Below are 25053 nucleotides of genomic sequence, written 5' to 3' on the forward strand. Positions count from 1 at the left end.
TTTTTTTTTTTTTGTTCGTTTGCTTAGGTTTTTTAGATACTATGGCAAAATATAAATTGGAAGGTAGAATTTAAAGTTCTCTATATGCTTTATATGCTTTTAAGCTATTAATACTAAAGTCATATTATTGACAAGAAACTTGTGACAATTTTAATGCTACTGCAAATAAAGCTAATGCTGCTTGGGATATAAGAGAGCAAATAAAATGGGGAGGCTAAGTTAATAAAAGTGCTAGTGTAACATGCCCATCCAGGGTAGTCTGTTCTATATACCATGTCATTTACCTTCAGAACATGCATCATACTATGTTACTATATATTAACTTGTATTTTTTTTCTAAATATCTGCCTCCCAAACAGGCTATAACTTTCATAAGAGCAGAAACTGCATTTGAATACTCAATGGATCAGTATAGTTCTTGATAGTATAGAATACATAGGCAATGAATATTTTTTAAATGAATGAAAAGGTCCTGGTAAATTTTATCAGACTCTTATAAGATCTGTAATTTTTGTCATATCAGAGATACTAAGTAATTTATTTTGGAAAAGGGAAAGAAAGGAGAAAGAAAAGGTAAGAAAGAAGCCATAGTTATTGGCAAATGTTTGAAGTTATTTTATATAAAAGATGAAATGGCCTTTTATTTTTTCCAGTAAGCAGAACCATGATAATAGACTAGGCATTATGGAAATATAGATAGACTTCAGGTAAACAGGAAGAAAGATTTTTCTAAAAAGTAGAAGTGTTTGTAACATAATATGTTAATAAGAGACGTACCAAGCTGCTCAAGCTGCTTAATAGAAATGTAAAGCAGGGAAAAAATACTTACCCAAGCACACATAAGAAATGTTCCAGGACAGGTTGGGACACTGTAGGAAATCATTTCTGAGATCATCTATGGCATTAATATTTTATGTTCAGGTGATATTATTATCTAATGCAAAAGAAACAATTGGAATTATTATAATTTCCTAAAATAATAAACTTTTAAAATCAACTGACATATTCAATAAACTTAATGTTTTGTAGACTTCAAACAAAATTGTAACTTTTTCTTTTGTTTTGTTTTTTTTTTCCTGAGTCGGAGTTTTGCTCTTGTTGCCCAGGCTGGACTGCAATGGCACCATCTCGGTTCACTGCAACCTCCACCTCTCAGATTCAAACAATTCTCCTGTCTCAGCATTGGGAGTAGCTGGGATTACAGACGCCTGCCACCACACCTGGCTAATTTTTGTATTTTTAGTAGAGACAGGGTTTCCCCATATTGGTCAGGCGGTCTCAAACTCCTGACCTAAGGTAAACTGCCTGCCTTGGCCTATTTTATAATTTATATTAAATAACTAGAGTGGAAAAGGTAGTGTAGCACTGGAATTCAGTTATTAAATCCAAATGTATTATGTGTTTAGTTAAAATCAGGAATCTCACCTAGATAGTGTTCAAATTCAATTGTGAATGGCAAATCTTTGAATCTCACATTAGTTCTCTCTTGCATTTCTGAGAAGGGTCCTGAAGTCAGTCATTTTCTCCCACAATGGTACCCTGCCTAATGCATTTGCTAATTGATTCTTTTCATTTCCTTATTATTTTAAGCAGGTGACATTCACATACGATATTACGGCCTCTTATATGTGAAGGAAAAATAATTTCCTAACAATAATGCCTGTGTATACAACTGTACTGAAGAAGCTGCAGCAGCCTCGTGTCATTACTCTTATCTGTCCTTCTGGAACTCATATTTCCAAGATAGAGTTTTGCCCTGCTTCTGCCACACAGACTTACAGTTTGGCAAAGCCTTGCTTCAAATTGACAATCTCATTTCGCAGAGATGATAGACTACACCTTTCGTATTTCCAGGTTAACTTAATTTTCTTGGTCAAAATACATACCAAAATTTTGGTGGTGGTGGCAGTGACTGTGAAGGCAGGGAAGGTTATATTACTGTTGACCAAACAGGTTGGTGCTCAGGACTTCCGCAAACCTGCAGGTAACATGTATATCCCTTGTTGAACTGGAGAATTGTCATGAGACTAACTTTCACAAGATGTGAACAGAATTGGACTTTTTCAGTTCCAAGCAGTTTAATGAGCCAGTACATACTTTCCATGTCCCTCTGCCACAAACCGGTAATGTTATCCAGACACTACTCTGCCCACCTTGGACCTAAAGTAAAGGCACCATTGAACTACTACACAGGAAGTGGTCTCAACACCTGAGAATGCTGTTGAGTAAAAATTGTCCTTTGCTGTGAGCCTCTGCAATTCAGGTCTTACTTGTCACCACAGCACTTCCTAACCTATCCTGATTGATTCAGAGGTGTAAGGTTTGAATTTTCTCAACTCAGAGATATGAATGAAAGGAAGTATAAACAAATCATGTCTAGCATTGAAAACAATGTGGAGAGGCAAAGTGGGCATGTCTCCATGTGAACACGCAGAAAAAAGAGCACCAGGGTGAATAAAAAATAACTCAGCTTCTATCAAGTCAGAAGAAACTTAATGTAAAATAGGTAATCACCTTGAATGGAAAACAAGAATTTTGCTAATTTATGTGGCTTATAAAATAAACCACAGAATAAATTTTGAGTAGAAGAGGAGAACATGTTGCTGTAGATAAAGATATTAGGATGAGGTTTTTGGCTTCAAGAACAGAGAGGAAGTGACAGCTTTTAAGGACAGGAACAGGAAGAAATAACAGAATTTTGAAATGTGTTGGATGAACAGCCTGGATGTGGGAGAAAAAAAAAGTAGGTTTGTTAGTGATGCCAAGGTAAAGTGATTGAAAAATGAGCATGCCACCAAATGGAGAGAAAGGAAAAAAAGAACACAGAAAGACAGATGAACACAAGAAGGGGAGAGGATGACAGGTAACTTTTGCTCATACCCAAGCACTTGGCACAGTGAGTCTAGTGCAGTAATTAACATGGGGTCCACAATGTTCCTTCTCTCCTTTAGAAAAGGAGGGATGGTCACTATTTGGTATTGCTTTGAAATAATTTAGTTAGTTATAAAGTCAAATTAGCATACCACTTGAATGAATTCCAGTTACATATAGAGAAATTAGTTTATGAGTAAGTGGAAATATTAAAGATAGAGTGATGTCAAGAAAATCTCAATCTTTGTTATTTCTGAAGAACTGTTTCTAAAACATAAGAAAGAAATAAATTGATGTTTTTAGACTATAAATTTGAATTCACCTACATAGTTTCTCATGAGAATATGATAGTCTGTTTTTATTTAAAGATCAACATTGATGCTGCTTCGACCAAGAGAATGATAACCAGAGGAAGAAAACGCATGTTAAGGGTGAAAAAAGTAACACTAGAATATCTTTCTATGACAATGATATGCCAGTAATGAAAGTTAGAGCATCACTGTCAGGGATTCCAAATCTTCTGAAAGGAAGCACACTTTTCAGAAACTTTTTGAAATGTTCTACTCATATTTGAGGCTAGGACTGCAATGATAATGAAACAAGAGCTGGAGACAGAGATGATTTCACAATTTCTAGCTGCAACATTTTCCTCTTTATTGTTCAGAAAACTGAGGAGGATAACAGAGTATGTGCAGATCGAGGGTGTCTGGTGGCATAAGAAAGCATCAATCTGGTCATCAATACTGGGATTTGAGATGCTAAGGTAAACTGGGAGGAGGATATATCCTATTTGGAGATATCTCCTTTAGTCATTGATTAACCCATCAACAACTTTTTCATCAAGTACCACCTGCCAGGCATTACTCAAAATATGGGGGACATACAAGTACATAAGCCAAACAAAATTGGTTTATCTAGCAGAGTTTACGACCAAAATCAGAAGACAAACAATGAAAAAAAATGGAAAATAGAGCATATGCTGGATGTTATTGAATAATTTAGAAAAAAATGGAAAAGATAAAATGAAAGTGTGTGGTATCTGGGACAAACTTCAAAATATTTTGATCAGAGGCGGGTTTATTTGAACCATCTGAGAGATAATCTGCGAGGAACAAGCACTTGGGGCAAATAGTAGTGGCTGATATAAGCAAGAATGGATTCCATGATGAGGCTTTCTTAATGGACTCAAGGAATTAAAGCAGTGGTTTTTCCCAGAGCACCAGACCCCAGGCTCCTTTGTACTCTTGTTGGTAGAAGGCCAGAGGTAGGAAACACTCATCTCTGGGACACCCAGCTCACTCAAATCTAATAAAGATGTGGGACTTCCTTCTCACTTTGTCAGATTAACTTCCTAATAAATGTGAATGTGAAGGTGTTAGCATTTTTTTTTAAATGAAAATAAGTGTTTGATCTATGGTCTCACCAATTCCTTACGTAACACAAGTCACTGTGGAAATTATATACCTGGTATACTTGTCTGAGTGAATCAAGTAGTGCTTATAAAGCTGTAAGTGCTTGGATGCATCTTAGATTACACACTAAAGCTCTCAGCTTTGTTTGCATGTCACCTAAGCATACATCTAAATACAAATACAAGAAGACAGTGATACATATCTGAATTTGGATCTGAAGGCAGAAGTCAGAATTTTCCTGTGAAACAATGAATGTGTAAATTAAGCTGCAAAAGCATTTGGGCAAGGGATTTTGTTGTTTTCTATCTGTTTTAATTCTCAATACTCCACTGTTTAGGTGTACTTCAGGACTTAAAAAATATACATATCCCCTAATTCACAGGCACTGTTCTTGAATCTTTTCGAACTCCTTTATTTAAAAGATAATAAAAATGTTGAGTACTCTATATTTACATTTTAATATTAAGGATTTATTTGAAATAAAAAACATATTTACAAATATTTAAGCATTAGATTTATATCTATATTATTTTCTTGAATAACTGTCTTTCAATTTTTATAACTGGAATTTATGGTAGGAGTTCTCTCTCAACATTTTTACTCTCTTAATGTTTTGTGTTATTGCTGCAAAGCTAATTCCAAGTCAAACTCTATCATATTAAACAGAATATAATTTTGACAATGTGCAATGTTTATATTTTAATTGATTATAGTCTTTGAAGGGAAATAAAATATAAAATCCAAAACTAAAATATACATAAAGCATAAAATATAAATAAAAAGAAAAGAAAAAGATGATATGTGGGCCATAGAATATTCTGTAGCAGGAATTCTTCTGCATTCTGTGAAATGTAATGTTTTGTAAGCAGAATTAAAGAGATCCCTGAACTTATATGAGACAAATAGTATATCTTTATTTTCACTAACATTAATGGAAATTATTCTTCTCATTATATATGAATATAGGCAGCATATCACAAAATAAGCACTATATGACTTTTAAAAATAGTATCCACACATTTTCATATCATATTGCAGTGACTGTAGATGGCTTTTGTCATAATTTTCACTTGCTATTACCTTGAAAAAAATAGTTAACAGCCTTCTCACTAGATCTTAATCTATTAATAAATAAGTATACAGATTGCTTAATCACAAATGTGTTTTTTCTAAGATTTTGATTACTATATTTCAATGTAATCTACTGTATTCTAGTCCAATGTGTTTTATGCATTTAATTTTTATTCTTAGTGGGGAACCTGAGCTTCAAGAAATTGTTAAAAAGTCCAAAACACCAAAAAAATGTACATATGGACTTTGTCATATACATTTTGGAACTAAATAGGAAATCCTCAAAATGTCTCTCACGTTAGAAAGTTCTCTTTTCTCTGAGAGTTGTGGTGGTACAATGAAAAAGCAGTCAATATCTTCACTTCTGTGAATCGTATCAGGGAAAATAAAAAATGCCTGTCATATATCTGCAGTAAAGAGTTCTGTGCTGAAGTTTTATCATTACACTCACTAGAGGAATTCTGGTTTCATACAATGCAGCATTTACCAAGCAGTACCTATATGTGTGTGTGTGTGTGTCTGCAGGTATGTGTATGTATATGTATGTGCGTATTTTTTCATTACCCAGTGAGACATTTGATTTCCTCCCTATTCTGATGTAACATTTTCTTTTTTAAATATATGAAATAACTTATTTAGAGACAATGGATCTTATTGAAGAGAAGCTAATGGCCTAAATATTTTTTAGCTCATTTCCTCAGATTTTACAAAGTATGCTGCATAGTGAAAGGGAAACAGAATTTGATTTTATTCCCAATTTTGTCACTTATGAGTATTTTTAGGTAAGTTTTCAATTTCCTCATAATAAGCTTGTTTTTTACTTGCTTCAAGAGGCTGTTGTAAAGTTCAAATGAAATACAAATGTATAGTAGAAGATCATCTTTTCTTTTCATTACTAACTAGCTTAAAAAACAGATGTTCTCCATTCCCTTCTGTGGAATGTACCCTTCTGGTGGCTTTGGTTTTCTGAATGCCAGGGAACAACAGGCTCCTTGTCAGCTTAAGTTCCCCACAAGTTTCACTGGTGATCACAGAAGAATTTTTGTCAAATCTGTTGTCTCATTCATACTTGTTATTCAAATTACTCAGTTAATGAGTACATAAACCAATGGAATATAAATGCGAAAAGCAAGAGATATGTGGTTCGGAAATTTGAAACTCTGCAATACAATTAAACTATGTTATCAAATTGATTTTGTGTAAGAAAACATGAAAGTAGAAAAATAACTTGTAAACATCAACTTAGAAATTAATGCACTCAGATCATTTCCCATTTATCCTCATGTTCTAATATAAGTTTAAAGAATTTGAACCTCGATTTTGTATGGACTGCATTAGCAGTGTATTTTATTCAAGAAGGACAAAGGACTTCAATTCCCAGACTGCTAAGTTAGCTCATATATGGCTTTACTTACTCCTCAATACAACAATATTATTTTATGCTGTGTTGGGCTCCCTTTTAGGTGCCAGGTATAATGAGATTAATAATACAAAATACCGTCATTGTGAAACATATAAGGTTGTTGTTGACTAAGCAAGTAAAATAGTATGGAGTATAACATATTTTCAAGTGATATAAAGAAAAATAAAGCTAGCTAAGGGATAAAAATGAGGTGAAAGCCTTTTAAATAGATTTGACTGGAATGGCTTCTTTGCTGTGCTCATAAATGAGCTCAGCCCTAAATTATGTGTCCTGAATTATTGAATGGGGAGAGAGGATTTCTGGCAGAGAATACACCAGGTGAAAAATCCATATTCAAATATATTTCAGGAGGAGCAAAAGGGCTATTGCTGACGGAGTAATATGTGTTTGGAGACACTGAAAAAACATTGTGCTGATCATAGGAGGCCAGGTAAGGGCTTTGATCCTATGCTGAGTTGATGAAAAGTCCTTGGAATGTCTTAAATATAGGAATGTCATGATCTAATGACTTTATTTAAAAAATTACAATAGTAAAATGCAAGTACTACAATAAAATAGATAAATGGCTAACTGAAAAGCTTTAAATCTACAGAAAGTTGTTTTAAAATTAATGTGTGAAAGTGTTTTAAAATAGTATATTTAAGGAGAGATGTTTATGTGTCTTTGCTGTAACTGGTATTTATTTGTTCTTGAACAAATTAAGTGGTTTTTTACTAAAAGTACTCACATATTTTATGAAAGTGAACCAGTATCATATTAATAGTAATAATAACTGGTAAGTCTTGAAGTTTTTCTATGTACAATGAATTTTACTTTGAATTTTAGAAAAAGGTTTTAATTTTGTCAAAAGCCTTTTCTGCATCTATTGAGACAATCATGTGGTTCTTGTCTTTGGTTCTGTTTATATGGTGGATTACGTTTATTGATTTGCGAATGTTGAACCAGCCTTGCATCCCAGGGATGAAGCCCACTTGATCATGGTGGATAAGCTTTTTGATGTGCTGCTGAATCCGGTTTGCCAGTATTTTATTGAGGATTTTTACATCAATGTTCATCAGGGATATTGGTCTAAAATTCTCTTTTTTTGTTGTGTCTCTGCCAGGCTTTGGTATCAGGATGATGTTGGCCTCATAAAATGAGTTAGGGAGGATTCCCTCTTTTTCTATTGATTGGAATAGTTTCAGAAGGAATGGTACCAGCTCCTCCTTGTACCTCTGGTAGAATTCAGCTGTGAATCCATCTGGTCCTGGACTTTTTTTGGTGGGTAGGCTATTAATTGTTGCCTCAATTTCAGAGCCTGCTATTGGTCTATTCAGGGATTCAACTTCTTCCTGGTTTAGCCTTGGGAGAGTGTAAGTGTCCAGGAAATTATCCATTTCTTCTAGATTTTCTAGTTGATTTGCGTAGAGGCGTTTATAGTATTCTCTGATGGTAGTTTGTATTTCTGTGGGGTCAGTGGTGATATCCCCTTTATCATTTTTAAAACGCTCAATAAATTCGGTATTGATGGAACGTACCTCAAAATAATAAGAGCTATTTATGACAAACCCACAGCTAATATCATACTGAATGGGCAAAAACTGGAAAAATTCCCTTTGAAAACTGGCACAAGACAGGGATGCCCTCTCTCACCACTCCTATTCAACATAGTGTTGGAAGTTCTGGCTAGGGCAATCAGGCAAGAGAAAGAAATCAAGGGTATCCAGTTAGGAAAAGAAGAAGTCAAATTGTCCCTGTTTGCAGATGACATGATTGTATATTTAGAAAACCCCATCGTCTCAGCCCAAAATCTCCTTAAGCTGATAAGCAACTTCAGCAAAGTCTCAGGATACAAAATTAATGTGCAAAAATCACAAGCATTCTTATACACCAGCAACAGACAAGCAGAGAGCCAAATCAGGAATGAACTTCCATTCACAATTGCTTCAAAGAGAATAAAATACCTAGGAATCCAGCTTACAAGGGATGTAAAGGACCTCTTCAAGGAGAACTACAAACCACTGCTCAGTGAAATCAAAGAGGACACAAACAAATGGAAGAACATACCATGCTCATGGATAGGAAGAATCAATATCGTGAAAATGGCCATACTGCCCAAGGTTATTTATAGATTCAATGCCATCCCCATCAAGCTACCAATGAGTTTCTTCACAGAATTGGAAAAAACTGCTTTAAAGTTCATATGGAACCAAAAAAGAGCCCGCATTGCCAAGACAATCCTAAGTCAAAAGGACAAAGCTGGAGGCGTCACGCTACCTGACTTCAAACTATACTACAAGGCTACAGTAACCAAAACAGCATGGTACTGGTACCAAAACAGAGCTATAGACCAATGGAACAGAACAGAGTCCTCAGAAATAATACCGCACATCTACAGCCATCTGATCTTTGACAAACCTGAGAGAAACAAGAAATGGGGAAAGGATTCCCTATTTAATAAATGGTGCTGGGAAAATTGGCTAGCCATAAGTAGAAAGCTGAAACTGGATCCTTTCCTTACCCCCTATACGAAGATTAATTCAAGATGGATTAGAGACTTAAATGTTAGACCTAATACCATAAAAACCCTAGAAGAAAATCTAGGTAGTACCATTCAGGACATAGGCATGGGCAAGGACTTCATGTCTAAAACACCAAAAGCAACGGCAGCAAAAGCCAAAATTGACAAATGGGATCTAATTAAACTAAAGAGCTTTTGCACAGCAAAAGAAACTACCATCAGAGTGAACAGGCAACCTACAGAATGGGAGAAAATTTTTGCAACCTACTCATCTGACAAAGGGCTAATATCCAGAATCTACAAAGAACTCAAACAAATATACGAGAAAAAAACAAACAACCCCATCAAAAAGTGGGGAAAGGATATGAACAGACATTTCTCAAAAGAAGATATTCATACAGCCAACAGACACATGAAAAAATGCTCATCATCACTGGCCATCAGAGAAATGCAAATCAAAACCACAATGAGATACCATCTCACACCAGTTAGAATGGCAATCATTAAGAAGTCAGGAAACAACAGGTGTTGGAGAGGATGTGGAGAAATAGGAACACTTTTACACTGTTGGTGGGATTGTAAACTAGTTCAACCATTATGGAAAACAGTATGGCAATTCCTCAAGGATCTAGAACTAGATGTACCATATGACCCAGCCATCCCACTACTGGGTATATACCCAAAGGATTATAAATTAGTCTACTACAAAGACACATGTACACGTATGTTTATTGCGGCACTATTCACAATAGCAAAGACTTGGAATCAACCCAAATGTCCATCTGTGACAGACTGGATTAAGAAAATGTGGCACATATACACCATGGAATACTATGCAGCCATAAAAAAGGATGAGTTTGCGTCCTTTGTAGGGACATGGATGCAGCTGGAAACCATCATTCTTAGCAAACTATCACAAGAAGAGAAAACCAAACACCGCATGTTCTCACTCATAGGTGGGAACTGAACAATGAGATCACTTGGACTCGGGAAGGGGAACATCACACACTGGGGTCTATCATGGGGAGGGGGGAGGGGGGAGGAGGGAGGGATTGCATTGGGGAGTTATACATGATATAAATGATGAATTGATGGGTGCTGACGAGTTGATGGGTGCAGCACACTAACATGGCATAAGTATACATATGTAACAAACCTACACATTATGCACATGTACCCTAGAACTTAAAGTATAAAAAAAAAAAAAAAAAAAAAAAAAAAAAAAAAACACACTGGCCAAAAAAAAAAAAAACAAAAAAAAAAAAAACAAAAACCCACAGAGCTCACTGTAGTGTTTGACGTGTCACCTCTAACAAAGATTTTAAATGATGCTTTATTAACGTGGAAAAAATGCTTTGACTCAATGTGCTTAGAAATTCCTATTTGACAATAAATCTACCGAGGAAAAACGCTAAAAAAAAAAAAAAAAAAAAAAGAAAAAGGTTTTAATTGAATCTTCATAAAAGTCCTGTGTAAAAGCCATGGACTCTGTTGGTTACATGTTTGAGCTCTAGAATCAGATTGTTTAAAACTGTTTTACTGCTTTGTTATTTACTACTTGAACAACTCTATGCCTAGACTATTTATATATCATAGTCTATAGACTATCCTCTATAAATTGTGGAAAATATTAAGGCATACCCCTTGGGCTTTTTGTAAGTGTTAAATAGCATAATGTAGTACACAGTCTGACACACAAACAATATTAGCTATCATAATCGTTCCCTTCAAAAAGGAAAAAAAAACTATTTAAATTCAGAAATTTAGAAAGGTAAACTCCTCATGCAAAGGCATATAACAAATATAGTTGGCATATTTAGACATAAACTTGAGTCTATAGATTCTATAGATTCTAAAGACCAAGCTCCATATTTTCAGTATACTAATTAGTTAATTCTACAGTAATTCTTCAGCCTTGAGTAGTGCTTTCTACCTCATAAATTATAAGCATATATATCATATATAAAAATTATATACTATCTGAACCCTATTATGTATATGTTTTATGTATATATGTAATTTATACTAATAAAATCAGTAGCACAATGGTGAAAATTTCTGAATTATTTCTCATTTAGGTTAACTTTAATTGGTATTTTCTAATATACTTAATTACTTAGGGAATTTTTTTTTCACAACAGTCTGTGATACAGATTTTGTTCGCCTTATCATGTTTATTTTTGGTTTTCAACTCAAATAATTAAAGATGGCTTTTTTTAAAGCCTTGGAATCTCACTTTTCTGATAATTCTAAGGTGTTAAAAACAAAAGAAAAAATATTGGGAAATGTATCTGCTCTGTATAACCATATGGAGTAATATATATAACTGGAATGCAGTATTACTGAACATTATGCAAATCCTAAAGTAACATGCAAAGTTTGTGAATATTTTTATATGTGTTAAGTGTAAGTTAGTCATACTGAAATATTCCTCTGAAAATAAACATTTTCCAGAAGGTATGCCTTAAATTCCTATTTTATTCAACAAAAATACTATACACAAACAAGATCTTTCCAGTACTAAAAGATACAACATGAAGCTTCAGTAGTGAAAAAGCAGAGTTGAAAAATACACTAAATAGATTCTGGGTTTTTTTTTCATTATATTCAAATATATATACTAGTCATTTGAGACTTAAGCACAATTCATCTGAGAATTATTTCTTTATATAAATAAAAATTTGAGACATAACTGCGATATTTTATATATCACACAAATTACACACAAGGATCTGTCTTATTGTTATCCACATTAAAGACTCAGTGGCAATTTTCTGGAATTTTAATTTCTACAAAAAATATTCTTTAAGATTGTTTAATTAGGAGTCTCTGCTTTCAATATGGAATTAAAATAAAATACCTCAAGTTGTAATCCAAGGTATTGTTCCATACCAATTGCAAATGCAGCTATATAATTAGCCAAACAAGCACACACAGGCATATATGCACATATAAATCTATGTAATACATATATATCACTAAATTATTATTTTTTGAGACAGTCTCACTCTGGAGTGCAGTGGTGCAATCTTGGTTCACTGCAAGCTTTGCCTCCCAAGTGCACTCCATTCTTCTAACTCAGCCTCCAGAGCAGCTGGTACTACAGGTGCCCACCACCATGCCCGACTAATTTTTTGTATTTTTAGTAGAGACGGGATTTCACTGTGTTAGCTGGGACGGTCTCCATCTCCTGACCTTGTGATCTGCCCATCTCAGCCTCCCAAAGTGCTGGGATTACAGGCATGAGCCACTACACCCAGCCCACTAAATTAATTTCTTAGGAATGCTTACTTTGTATTCAGTTTAAATGTTTTATTTCATGGTTGCTATTTTACATTTTCTTACTGATATGTTTTATGTACCCGCCCAAATCTCACCTTGAATTGTAATAATCCCCATGTGTCAAGGGTGGGGCATAACTGAATCATAGAGGTGGTTACCCCATACTGTTCTCACGGTAATGAATAAGTCTCATGAGATCTGATGGTGTTATAATTGAGAGTTCCCCTGCACAAGCTCTCTTGCCTGTCACCATGTAAGACATGCCTTTCTCTTTTTCTTCCACCATGATTGTGAGGCCTCCCTAGCTGTGTGTAAATGTGAGTCCATTAAACCTTTTTCCTTTATAAATTACCCATTCTCAGGTATATCTTTTTCAGCAGCATGAGAACAGACTAATATATAAGGGTAGAGTCGGGTGCTGCTGTAAAGATACCCAAAAATATGGAAGTGACTTTGGAAATAGGTATCAGGCAGAAGTTGGAATAGTTTGGAGGTATAAGATAGAAAGATGTGGGATATTTCAGAACTTCCTAGAGACTTGTTGAATGTCTTTGACCAAAATGCTGATAGGGATATGGACAATAAAGTCCAGGCTGAGGTGGTCTTGGATGGAGATGAGGAACTTGTTGGGAACTGCAGCAAAAGAGGCTTTTGCTGTGTTTCAGCAAACAGACCAGCAGCATTTTGTCCCTGCCCTAGATATTTATGGAACTTTGAACTTCAGAGAGATAATTTAGGGCCTCTGGCAGAAGAAATTTGGAAGCAGCAGAGCATTCCAGAGGTGACTTGGGTACTGTTAAAAGCATTCAGTTTTATGGTATTCACAAAGATATGGTTGGAATTGGAAGTTATGTTTAAAAGGGAAGCAGAGCATAACAGTTCAGAAAATTTGTAGCCAGATGATGTGACAGAAAAGAAAAACCCATGTTCTGAGGAAAAATTCAAGCCCACTGCAGAAATTTCCATAAGTAACAAGAAGCCAAATGTTAATCGCCAAGACAATGGTGAAAATGCCTCCAGGGCATGTCAGAAGTCTTCACTGCAGCCCATCCCATTACAACCCTGGAGGTCTAGGAGGAAAAAATGTTTTTGTGGGCTGGGCTTGAGTCCCCAATACTCTGTGCAACCTAGGGCCTTGGCGTCCTGTGTCCCAGCCACTCCAACCATAGCTAAAAGGGGCCAAGGTACAGTTCAGGCCATGGCTTCAGAGGATGCAGCCCCTTCCACATGGTGTGTTGAGACTGCGGGTACACAGAAGTCAACAACTGAGGTTTGGGAACCTCCACCTAGATTTCAGAGGATGTATGGAAATGCCTGAATGTCCAGGCAGAAGTTTGCTGCAAGGGGCCCTCATAGAGAACTTCTGCTAGGGCAATGCAGAAGGGACATGTAAGGGTGGAGCCTTGACACAGAATCCCCACTGGGGCACTGCCTAGTGGACATGTGAAAAGAGCCACCATTCAGCAGACCCCAGAATGGTACATCCACTGACAGCTTGCACTGTGTGCCTGAAGAAACAGTACACACTCAATGCCATTCTGTTAAAGCAGTCAGGAGGGGGCCAGTACTCTGCAAAGCCACAGAGGCAGAGACGCCCAAGACCATGAAAACCCACCTCTTGCATCAGCGCGACCTGGCTGTGAGACATGGAGTCAAAGGAGGTCATTTTGGAGTTTTCAGACTTGACTTCCCCACTCAATTTTGGACTTGCTTAGAGCCTGCAGCCCTTTTGTTTTAGCCAATTTCTCCCATTTGGAACAGGTGTATTTACCCAATGCCTCTACTCACATTGTATCTGGAAAATAACTAACTTGCTTTAAATTTTACAGGCTCCTAGGCAGATGGGACTTGCCTTGTCTTAGATGAGACCTTCGGCTGTGGACTTTTGAGTTAATGCTGAAATGGGAGCTGTTGGTAAGGCATGATTTTTTTTTTTAATGTAAGGACATGAGATTTGGGAGGGGTCAGGGCCAGAATGATGTGTTGGCTCTGTTGTCACCCAAATATCAATTTGAGTTATAATAAACCCTATGTGTGAAAGGTGGGACCAAGTGTTGATAACTGAATCATGGGGGTGTTTTTTCCAAAACTGTTCTCATGGTAGTGAGTCAGTCTCAGGAGATCCAATGGTTTCATACAAGAGAGTTCCCCTGCACATGCTGTCTTTCCTGGTGCCATGAAATATGTGGCTTTCTCCTCCTTTCCCTCCCACCATAATTGTGATACCTCCCCAGCGATGTGGAACTGTGAGTCAGTTAAACATCTTTCCTTTATAAATTATCCAGTCTCAGTTATGTCTTTACTAACAACGTGAGAACAGACTAATGCACTTACCTAATATTTCAGTTTGAAGTTTGTAAGAAATGAAAAGGAGATTAGTAGAGGACAATCAGAATTTCATAAAGATCAGAAACAAACTCATTATCTCTCTTTCCCTGCTCTCTTTGCTAAATTCATTCCCATTACAGATTACAATAAGTAGGTTTTCAAATAATCCAGAAGTGTTAATAGGTTAGAAAATTACTGCATTCATCACTATGGCCCCTATGCTTTGTGCTGTGGGTAGGCAAACAACGGTGCTAGTGTATACAAGAAGAACACAAAATAGTAACTAGAACCATATTAGTTTAGTAATATTCCATTCTTAAGGATTTGAATTTTTCTAGGCATCATTATAAATAATAATCTAACGAGACTGAAGAAGTACAGTTCTTTCTCTTAGGGAACGCAAACCTTATACTAAAAATTCAACCAATTTATGTTAAATTTTAAGGTAGTGCCTGAGACTTTGAATGAATAAGAAATGAAATCTTACCATGTTCAAGCCATTGATTTTGAAGTCTGTTCATTATACCAACTATCATTGCTTGTAAATATTTCTACATACGCATAAAAGCCACAAACCAAGGGAGAGAAGAGGCACCTAGTCACTGGGGACCTCTCTGATCTTCCCACTAGCTCTGAGTTGCAGATCCAATACTTCTGGGTATGTTAAATAAATAATATTTTATTTATTTATTTTAATTACTGACTTACTGAGTTACTGACTTACTTAAGCCATTTTTGTTAGGTCTTTCTGTTATTCGCAGCGAAATGCAATCCTAATTGATACACTCTCATGAATGGACAGATAGATGATAGATGTATGGATAGATACATAGATAGATAGTAAACATTGAGGTTGAAATATAAACAAATTAAAAATTATTTTATTAACAATGAGTGTATCAGTATGAGAGAATTATATGTCTTAATTATTATCTATTATATCTTGTAGAAAAGTAACTGGTACATAAAGATAATAATACATTTATATTTTGATACATCTTGTTACATTGTAAAAAGTTGTTTGGTTAAACCTCACTTTTGCCTGTTTCTTCCATTTACAAACTCATTCTGTAGGCAATTTTATAAGAAAGCATCCCTTGACTATAATTGACAATATTAGAGTTATTTAAAAGTTAGCATAATAATTCATTTATTTTGGGTTTTGGAGAAGTTATAACTTGATGCATGCTAATACAAAAAACTTTGTGATTGCCAAACTATATTGTGAAGATTGATAAATGTATGCTTCCACACAAATTTAAATTAATTTTTTAAATAATTGATGTTATTCTAAACATTTGTTTGAGCTAAACTTATGATTGATTCCTATAGTAAGTAAACAACCCATTAAGAACTTATGACTAGATAATTAAGTTTTCTGTATTCCAACTGGGACCATTATGATATAGAAGAATTTAAAAACCTGAAATGTAAAACCCATACTAGAAATAGCAAAAAATAAAAATGCATATAAAGTCAAGAGTCTTATCTTATATTTGTAATATTTCTAATCATAAGCTATTTATATACCCATATGCTTTAGTAACATGACTCCTTAATAATATGGACAAATTTTAGCAAAATTATATTAAGGTTCTGCTGTGGACGTTAATAGATATCCAAGGAGTCCTTGATAAGATATTTAAGAAGGCATTGATAGTGCATGCAAACTTCAACCATTTTTGAAAAATATTCAACATTTCTATTGAATTAGATAATAAAGGAGATGTTTACAAAGTATAATAGTTTCTTCAATTTGATGAAGAATTAAAAATCTTCGTATAAGATTTAATTTACTGTGCAACATCACATATATTGCATATGACTGCCAATATATATTTCATATTCTGCATATATTTCATATAATTGTATATATTGAAAGTTACAAATCATAAAAATGATATTACAAAGTTGTACCACTACTGAAGAAGTACATTTATAAAGTTATTTTATAATTAGGATACCATTAAATATATCAGATATATTCAATACTCCCTTGTGAAAATCATATCAACAACTTCCTAAAATACATATTCAAATATATATGTTTTATAAACTGTTTTATCTCAATACCATGCAATACACCAGTCAATAGCTAAATTGTAATCAAATCACTTAACGAAGTATAAGAGAAAGTACATCACAAAATATACTTTCTTTAGAATGAGAGGGGGGAATAACGCTATTTATCACTGTCATTTAACTGAATCACTATAGATGAAAAGGAAGTGAGTACTTTAACAATCATTCCTATTATTTCCACTTTATTAGTTATTCAGAGAAAAATAGATAATGTCTGTGCCTACTCTAAAACTGAATTATATTAAATAGTATGAGGTTACTGAAACAACTAGAAATGTAGATATGAGTAGGAATTGGCTAACCGAATGAGTATGTCTGTTATGAAAATTATTTGCCATTGACATCATCACTGTTCAGTTTAAGAGTCATATTAGGGATCAGAAGTATGATCTTCAGTTTGTAGATGATGGCGTTGAGAAGTACAGAACTGTGATTGATTCTGTAACTGATCAGCAAATATTCGCTCTTTTTCAGCTAGGCCACTAGAACAAAAATACATGAAACCAACTGAAACTAAGATGAGATTTGCTGTCTGGAAACAAGCCCAGCCAATCCCAGTGAAAGCCAGCTGATCCAATGACTAAAACAGAGCCTCAGCCAATATCTACACCATGAAGGGAGAAATAAAAGTTCATGGTTTAAACAACTCAATCAGGATGTTGTATTTTATAGCCTTATTTTGACAAGAGCTGATAAATACAGAAATTGATACCAGATATAGGGTGCTGATAGTAATGTATAGTGAGGAAACCCTTTTAAGAGGCTGAAAAAATAAAGTCATCTATTATGTAGAAATATGACTTTGGGTAAAGATTGTCATTTCACTAAGTGGAAAAATTCTACACATGTACCTAGTAAATTAATTTTCTTTTCATCAAAGAAGTTTATAGGTAAAACTTTAACAGTGTGGCCTCTATTTGATAAGGTATAACAATAACAATAACAAACCTGACAAGCTCAGAAAAGGACTAGCCAATTTGTCAATAGAAATGTGAAAGAACAGAGAAAGATAAGAAACTGAATAGTAATTAAAATTATTTCTAACCAAAGTTGTGACCATTAAAAAGTAGCCACTAGAAAAAGGCAAAATTCAACATGCGATCACAAGACATGCCATTAAGACAAATATAAAATCAAAGACATGTAAAAGGATTAAGTTGGCTCTAATAGGCTAATTGTCCTACACATTATAGATTTTTGTTGTTGTTGTTGTTTGTTTTTAGACAGAGTTTCACTCTTGTTGCTCAGGCTGGGGAGCAATGGCACGATCTTGTCTCACCATAACCTCTGCCTCCTGGGTTCAAGCGATTCTGTCAGCCTCCCAAGTAGCTGGAATTGCCAGCACGCGTCACCATGCCTGGCTAATTTCTTTGTATTTTTAGTAGCGACAGGGTTCTCCATATTGATCAGGCTGGTATCAAACTCCCGACCTCAGGTGATCCGCCCACCTCAGCCTCCCAGAGTGCTGGGATTACAGGCGTGAGCCACTGCACCTGTCCCACATTATGTTTTTATCCAAATTACCTATAGTCAAGTCTACACTGAGGCAGAGAGGGAGGTAGACAGATACGTAGGTAGGTAGGTAGGTAGATATAGTCGATATAGTCACAAATCAGAAAGTGTGGGTATGTTCTTTGGAAAATGGAATAACCTAAGATCATACATAGAAAACTCACCACATATTTCAGACAGCCGTGCTAATGAAAGCACCCACACACTGTATTAAAAGAAACTGATTATTTGAGATGATAAAGCATAATGCATGTGCCACCAATATACTGGTAGTAATTGGACTAAATGAGTCTCAAGTTGCCAAGGAGGGAATAGTCTCCAGTCATTTCCTCCAAGGAGGAAGATAGAACTGGAAAGACATCCTGGAAAGTGGAGGCAAATACTGTCAATAATATTGAATTTGGGACCTGTTTTGACCTCGATCTCCCGACCTCATGATCCGCCCGTCTTGGCCTCCCAAAGTGCTGGGATTACAGGCTTGAGCCACCGTGCCCGGCCAGGGACCTGTTTTGAAACAAGAAAGCAGAATCCTAAACCAGTAAACTATCTAAACAAAGGGTATAGTGAAAACATTTATACAGTAATATTTCTGAGTTGCCATATACCACTGAATTCTATATGACTCAAATTCTTTCCACTTTCAAATGTTGCAATTCCACCAGTTGTTCTGAACCTTCTTTCCTTTTTTCAAAATGGCATGTTGCATGTATGTTTTTGTTTATTGGTCTCTGGAGCAAGAAAAGCTAAATTCACACTTAATATAGTCTCAATATTCTAGAATTTTAGCCTAAGGGTATAAATAAATGAGACTTTTAATGATGCATAAGGAAGGTGTGCATGTATATTTTACATACAAGATGAAAGAGGATGTTTGTGAACAAGAGTTGGGACTGCAATAACACAAATTACTCTCCAATAAATAGTCCCTCCCTCTTCAAGAAGCAGCAATATTTCTGAAAGTATGATTTTCCACTTAACAAGGTAATTGTGTGGGGGTGTGTGGGTGTGTGTGTGTGTGTGTAATGAGATATGTGTAGAAGTTGCATGAGCAGGAGTTTTAAGTGAAGTTTGTAATTTGGTTAGGTTTCTTTTGCTGCACTGGTCTGCCATAAGAGCATGCTCTGTGTAGCTATAGCCCCTTAAGCCTAAACAGTCTTGAAAAAGACCTGAATCCATATCAACTGAAGCCAAGCTCAGGCACGCCTAGCCAAGCCCAGCTAAATCACAGCCTGAAGCAAAGTCGCTCCAAGGGAACTGCAGACAGAAAACAAGAAAAACAAATGTTTTCAGTATAAACCAGTGGGTTTTGGGGTGGTTTGTTACATAGCATAATTGTGCCAATAGTTGATTTAAAATGACAAAGAATTTTTTATTCTCCGTGAAGTATAATCTATTTAATGGTAAAAACTAAATACCTGAGAATTCCAGGATTAAACTCTTTATTGAGTATTTATTTTGTTATATTCTACTATCTTTAGTTAGAAATAAACATACTGAATTTTGTGGGCATAACATTTCCCTTAAAGAATATATCATGATGGAAAAACTATTATTGTAATCATTAACTCACTTATTAAAAATAATGTTTTATTGATTTCATCAGTTTCAGTCTGTTTTGTGTGCTTATAACAGAATGCCACAGACTGGGTCATTTACAATGAACATCAATATATGGGCTCTTGGTTCTGGAATCTGGGAAGTCTAAGATCAATGGGCCAGCATGGAGCAAAGGCTTTCCTGCTAAGTCATCCCGTAGCAGAAGAGCTAAGACAGACAGAGAGCAAGAGCTCAAACATGCAGCCCCAAACCCTTTTATAAGTGGCATTTATTAATCCTTGAGGGTGGAGCCCTCATACCCTAAACATTTCCTACCATCTCTCAAAAAACTGGATTAGGTAAACACATGCTTTTTGGGAACACATTCAAATCATAGCACCATCTAAAGAAAATAGAGTACTATTGTGATTGTATGGCCATTGATAGTTTCAGTTTGTGGAATATGATAAAGTTACACTAGAACATGTACTTACCATAGACCTTCTATAATACAGAATTATGGATCCTACAACTTAAAAGAGCATTGTAACAGATGGAGATTGTGGTACAATGATTTTTAGAATTGGCTTGCAATGTTCATTTTTGGAAATATTAAATACTGTTATGACTGCCTGTTGCAAAAAAAATAGCTACATAGAAATTGTTTTCTTTCTTATGAAAATAATTCTTATTTCATAAAAGATAGTCATCAGCACAGTATTTTAATTTATACCCCATCTAAATTTCGCATTGGCTGCATTTATATCACTTATCTAAAATGTCTTAAAATGATATCTCAAAAAACAAATTATCTCCATAAAGCACAGTTTGAAATAAGTCTCATTAGTTGGTGGCACTGAATTGGGAATTCTTGTTTTAACTGGGATTAAAGAATGAGCACAAATGAACCTTTAAGATTGATCAATCATCCGTGCATTAAATATAATAGTGCAAGCACAAATAGTGACTTAGAAGTCCTTAGCATCCATGCCATTCCGCGCATCAAAACACATTTTAAAATATGAAACACTGATACCTCCTCATGCTTATATGCAGTCTGAATAAAAGCATCTTCTATAACACTGTTTTCTTTTGCTGAAATGAAGCCTATACTCAAGTAAAAACAATGTGACTATACTGAAAACTCAAATTAAAATCTGTAGTAATCCCTTTATGTCCAGATGTATGACCCTAAGTGAGTGTGACAAAGAAATCTTATAGCCTTTAATTAGTGTAAAGTTTGAAGACCCAAAGGCAGGGAAAATATAAATAATGGCTGGCATTACATTCCAGGATAGTTGGAGTTAAAGAAGAAGAATTAAATAATATGTTTTACAGATATATTTTTAGGGCCTAACGATCTATATGAAATATTATTGTTTTATTGGCATGGAGAAGTATTTAAGTCTTCCCAAGGGGACAAAATCATCAGAATTATACATTGAGGGCTGAGGACAGTGGCTCACGCCTATAATTTTAATGTTTTGGGAGGGCTCGGCAGGAGGCTTGCTTCAGGCCAGGCATTCATGACCAGCCTAGGCAACGTAGCTAAACCTCATCTCTACAAAGAGTAAAAATAAACATCAGCAGTGTGTGGTGGTGCATGCCTATAGCCCCAGCTACTCAGGAGGCTGAAGCAGGAGGATCACTTCAGACCGGGAGTCCAAGGCTGCAGTGAACCTCCCACTTCAGCTTCTGAGTGGCTGGAACTATAAGCATCACACCACTACACTCGAGCCTTGGTGACAAAGTGAGACCCTGTCTCTAAAACAAAGCTAAACAAAACAAAATAACTGAAGAAAGAATTGTACATTGGGATATATTGTATATTAGGATAGCTTGTGACAAAGTGCATGATACACTGGTGAATAAAAACTGGATGCAAAGGGACCAGGAAGAAACCGATCACTACACAAGGGCAACTGAAGAAGGCGTAGTGGATTTGACAGTGTAAAGAAGGAACAATGTAAATGTTGTAATTAACAGAACACATCATAGGAGGAGAAGAAAGAAGTAGAAGAGAGGAGGATGATATCGGGAATCTCAGGTAACTTGATTCACAGAGGCAAGATGAAATTGGGATATGAAAGCAACAGAACATTTATGAACAATTATTTGTATGTTTCTCAAACATTGATAATACAAATTAATTTTATGTCAAAAATTATCCAGGATTTTAAAAGTATCTTACTGATGTTTATCATGCATCCAAAAATATTCAACTCCCTCAAATAATTTGTAAATGTGAATTTAAGCCATATTGTAAGTTATTATAATTTATGAGATAAAATAATTGCCTTAAATAATATTCAAAGTCATATAGACTAAAGTAACTTTTACAAGTCTGATTTGACATCCGAGTTATACATTTCTCCAAATTAAATGTTTAATAAAAAAATTCCTAAGTTGAAAATTATGAGTTTCAGATAAGATTTGATACATTAATACTAATTCTGTTTCAATTTGCCTTATGGTGGCATATTTCAATTAAATCTGTTTCAAGGACCAACATGAAGCTGTGGAGAAAAGGGAACCCTAGCACACTGTTGGTGGGGCTATGGAGTTAACAGCCATTATGAAGGAGTATAGAACTTACTAAAGACATTAGTAACTACCATACTGAAGACATAGAACTACCATATACGTAGCAATCCCCCTTTTGGGTATATATCAAAAGGAGATATTCACCACTGTTTAAAGATATCTGCTCTCCCATATTTATTGCAGCATTATTCACAATAGCCAAGATATGAAAACAATCTGAATGCTCATGGACAAGTGAATGGATAAAGAAAATATGGAGTGTGTGCGTGTATGTGTACACCTATAGGAAATGAAACGAAATATTATTCAGCCTTACAAAAGGACATCTTGCCATAACATGGATGGACCTGGAAGACATCACACTAAGTAAAAAGACCGACGTAGCAAGAAAAACATTACACGATCTCACATATATATGGAATGAAAAGAAATGGAGCTCAAATACACAGCCATAGAGAATGAAGCAGTGGTACAAAGGGTGAGGGCACAGGAAAGAAAATGGAGAGATGTTGATAAAATGATATAAAATAGCAAATATGCAGGATGAAGAAGTCTAGAGAGCCAATCTATAACATGAGGACTACAGTTAATAAAACCGTATTGTATTATACTAGAGACTTTTAAATAGATTTTTCCTGCTCTTGTTAAAAACAAAACCATGTGAGATAATAGATATGTTAATCTGCTTCATGTAATAACCATTTTACTATCTGTGTATTTCTCATAACATCATGTTGTAAACCTCAAACATACACAATTTATTTTTTCTTAAAAAAAGACATCTATGTATGGAAGAAGGAAGGGTTTAGAGGTGTAATTTTCTTTTCCATTTATGGCTATGTGAAAGCTGATCTCACCACTAGCTGAAGATGTGCAGTAAATAATAAATAATAAACTACAGTGACATATTTTTCTTTATGCGTTGTTTTTTGTTGTTGTGTTTGGATTTAGTTCATTTTAATTTTTACCTGATGACTCTTCTTTATTTGTGTCAGTTTCAGATAAATATAATCACTACTTCATGTTATTCTAGTGTTCATCTGATCTTTGTTAACCAGAAGAAAAAAAATCTTAATAAAACAAAAACCTGGATAGTTAGCATAGTTGAACTTAAAAGAAGGGAGATGCTCAAAGGAGACAGAGTAAGATTTCTCAGTAACATGATTACAATCAAGTATATAGCTTTCAGTGATATGATTGCAATCCAAGACATAGTTCTTCACTTCTCATTATCAATTGATTAGGAGACCCAGAGTTGAGCAGGCTTTTTAAAATGAATAAAGTGGAACATAATAACTTCTGACTCTATGAATCTAAAGGTCAGTGCATTTTCCTTTTCAGTAATCAGAAGAGTAGTACCTGTTAATGAAATCATATTCTTCCAATTGTACCAAAAAACAAGTTCCAGTTATATAGGCTATGAAAACACTGAACCAAGAAATAATAATCTGATGACATTTGTGGACACAGAAAATGTGACACTACATAGAAGAGCCTCTCAGGAAACAATTTTCTGTTTCTCAAACTGGGTGGTTAAATGGCCACATACACTTTGAGAAATTTCACTTACTAAGTAAGGCACTTTTTTGTGCTTTTATACTTCAATGAAATGTTTTCTTAAAAATCAATTTGATAATGTCAAATCTTTGGGAACATGCAGTAAACATAACCATAATGATGGCAGTTACTACCTGTAAGTTCTGCACTAGGAACACTGCATAACTTAATTTATTTAACCCTTATAACAAGCCTGTGAAAAGGTGCCAATTGTTAGTTTTATGTGTGAGGAAACTGATGCAAAGACAGATTATAGAACTTGCCTGAGATGACAGATCAAGTGAGTGAGTTTTTGAACCTGGACTTTGTACCTTGGGACAGTCAGTGCTATGTTCCTTTACATGTAATGACAGAATGTTCCTCCTTAGTAAATAAATATCCATACCTCTCAGTTAGAGCAAGTTTATTAGAGTAAGCCTATTATAATAGTAAGTCTGAAATATTACTGTATAGTAATATTATAAAATATTTTATATGTATTGAGTACAAGCAGACTGTCTTTGGTTGATTTGATGTTTGAGGTAGGCAATCATTCAATTATTTTGGATTATATACTTTAATTACGTTTCAGGAACCCTTTCTGAGATAAAAATTTCTTCCTATTGATTGAATTCTAAAACTAGACTATTAATTATAAATATCAAGATTGTTAATATTTCTTATTTTCCAGAACACAGAACTATGTAATCCAACATCTTTTTCTTTCAATTTACTTTTCACCATGAAAATCATGCAAAACTTTTTCTTCCATTTCAAGAAAATCATGCAAAACTTTTCCTTTCTCACTGGTGTTTCACAATATACATACCTCAGTCAGTTACAACTCACATAAATCTTTTTTACTAATACAAATATATCCTATTTAAATTTATTCTGATATTATATTTTGTTCTGCTAAATATGTATACATATATATTTATCTAATATTTATTTCT

The 25053-nt window shown here is 34.9% G+C and overlaps 1 long non-coding RNA gene across 1 annotated transcript in view; it reads right to left on the reverse strand.

The window, feature by feature from the left end:
- The window catches only part of LOC104677261, a 240873-nt gene that overhangs the window by 78375 nt on the left and 137445 nt on the right, over positions 1 to 25053 (reverse strand). The window contains exon 2 of the long non-coding RNA XR_750021.2: positions 830 to 934. This is a non-coding gene — a long non-coding RNA (uncharacterized LOC104677261). The remainder of the gene's footprint in view (positions 1 to 829; positions 935 to 25053) is intronic.

This window comes from Rhinopithecus roxellana, chromosome 18, assembly GCF_007565055.1.
Source record: "Rhinopithecus roxellana isolate Shanxi Qingling chromosome 18, ASM756505v1, whole genome shotgun sequence".
Classification (NCBI taxonomy): domain Eukaryota; kingdom Metazoa; phylum Chordata; class Mammalia; order Primates; family Cercopithecidae; genus Rhinopithecus; species Rhinopithecus roxellana.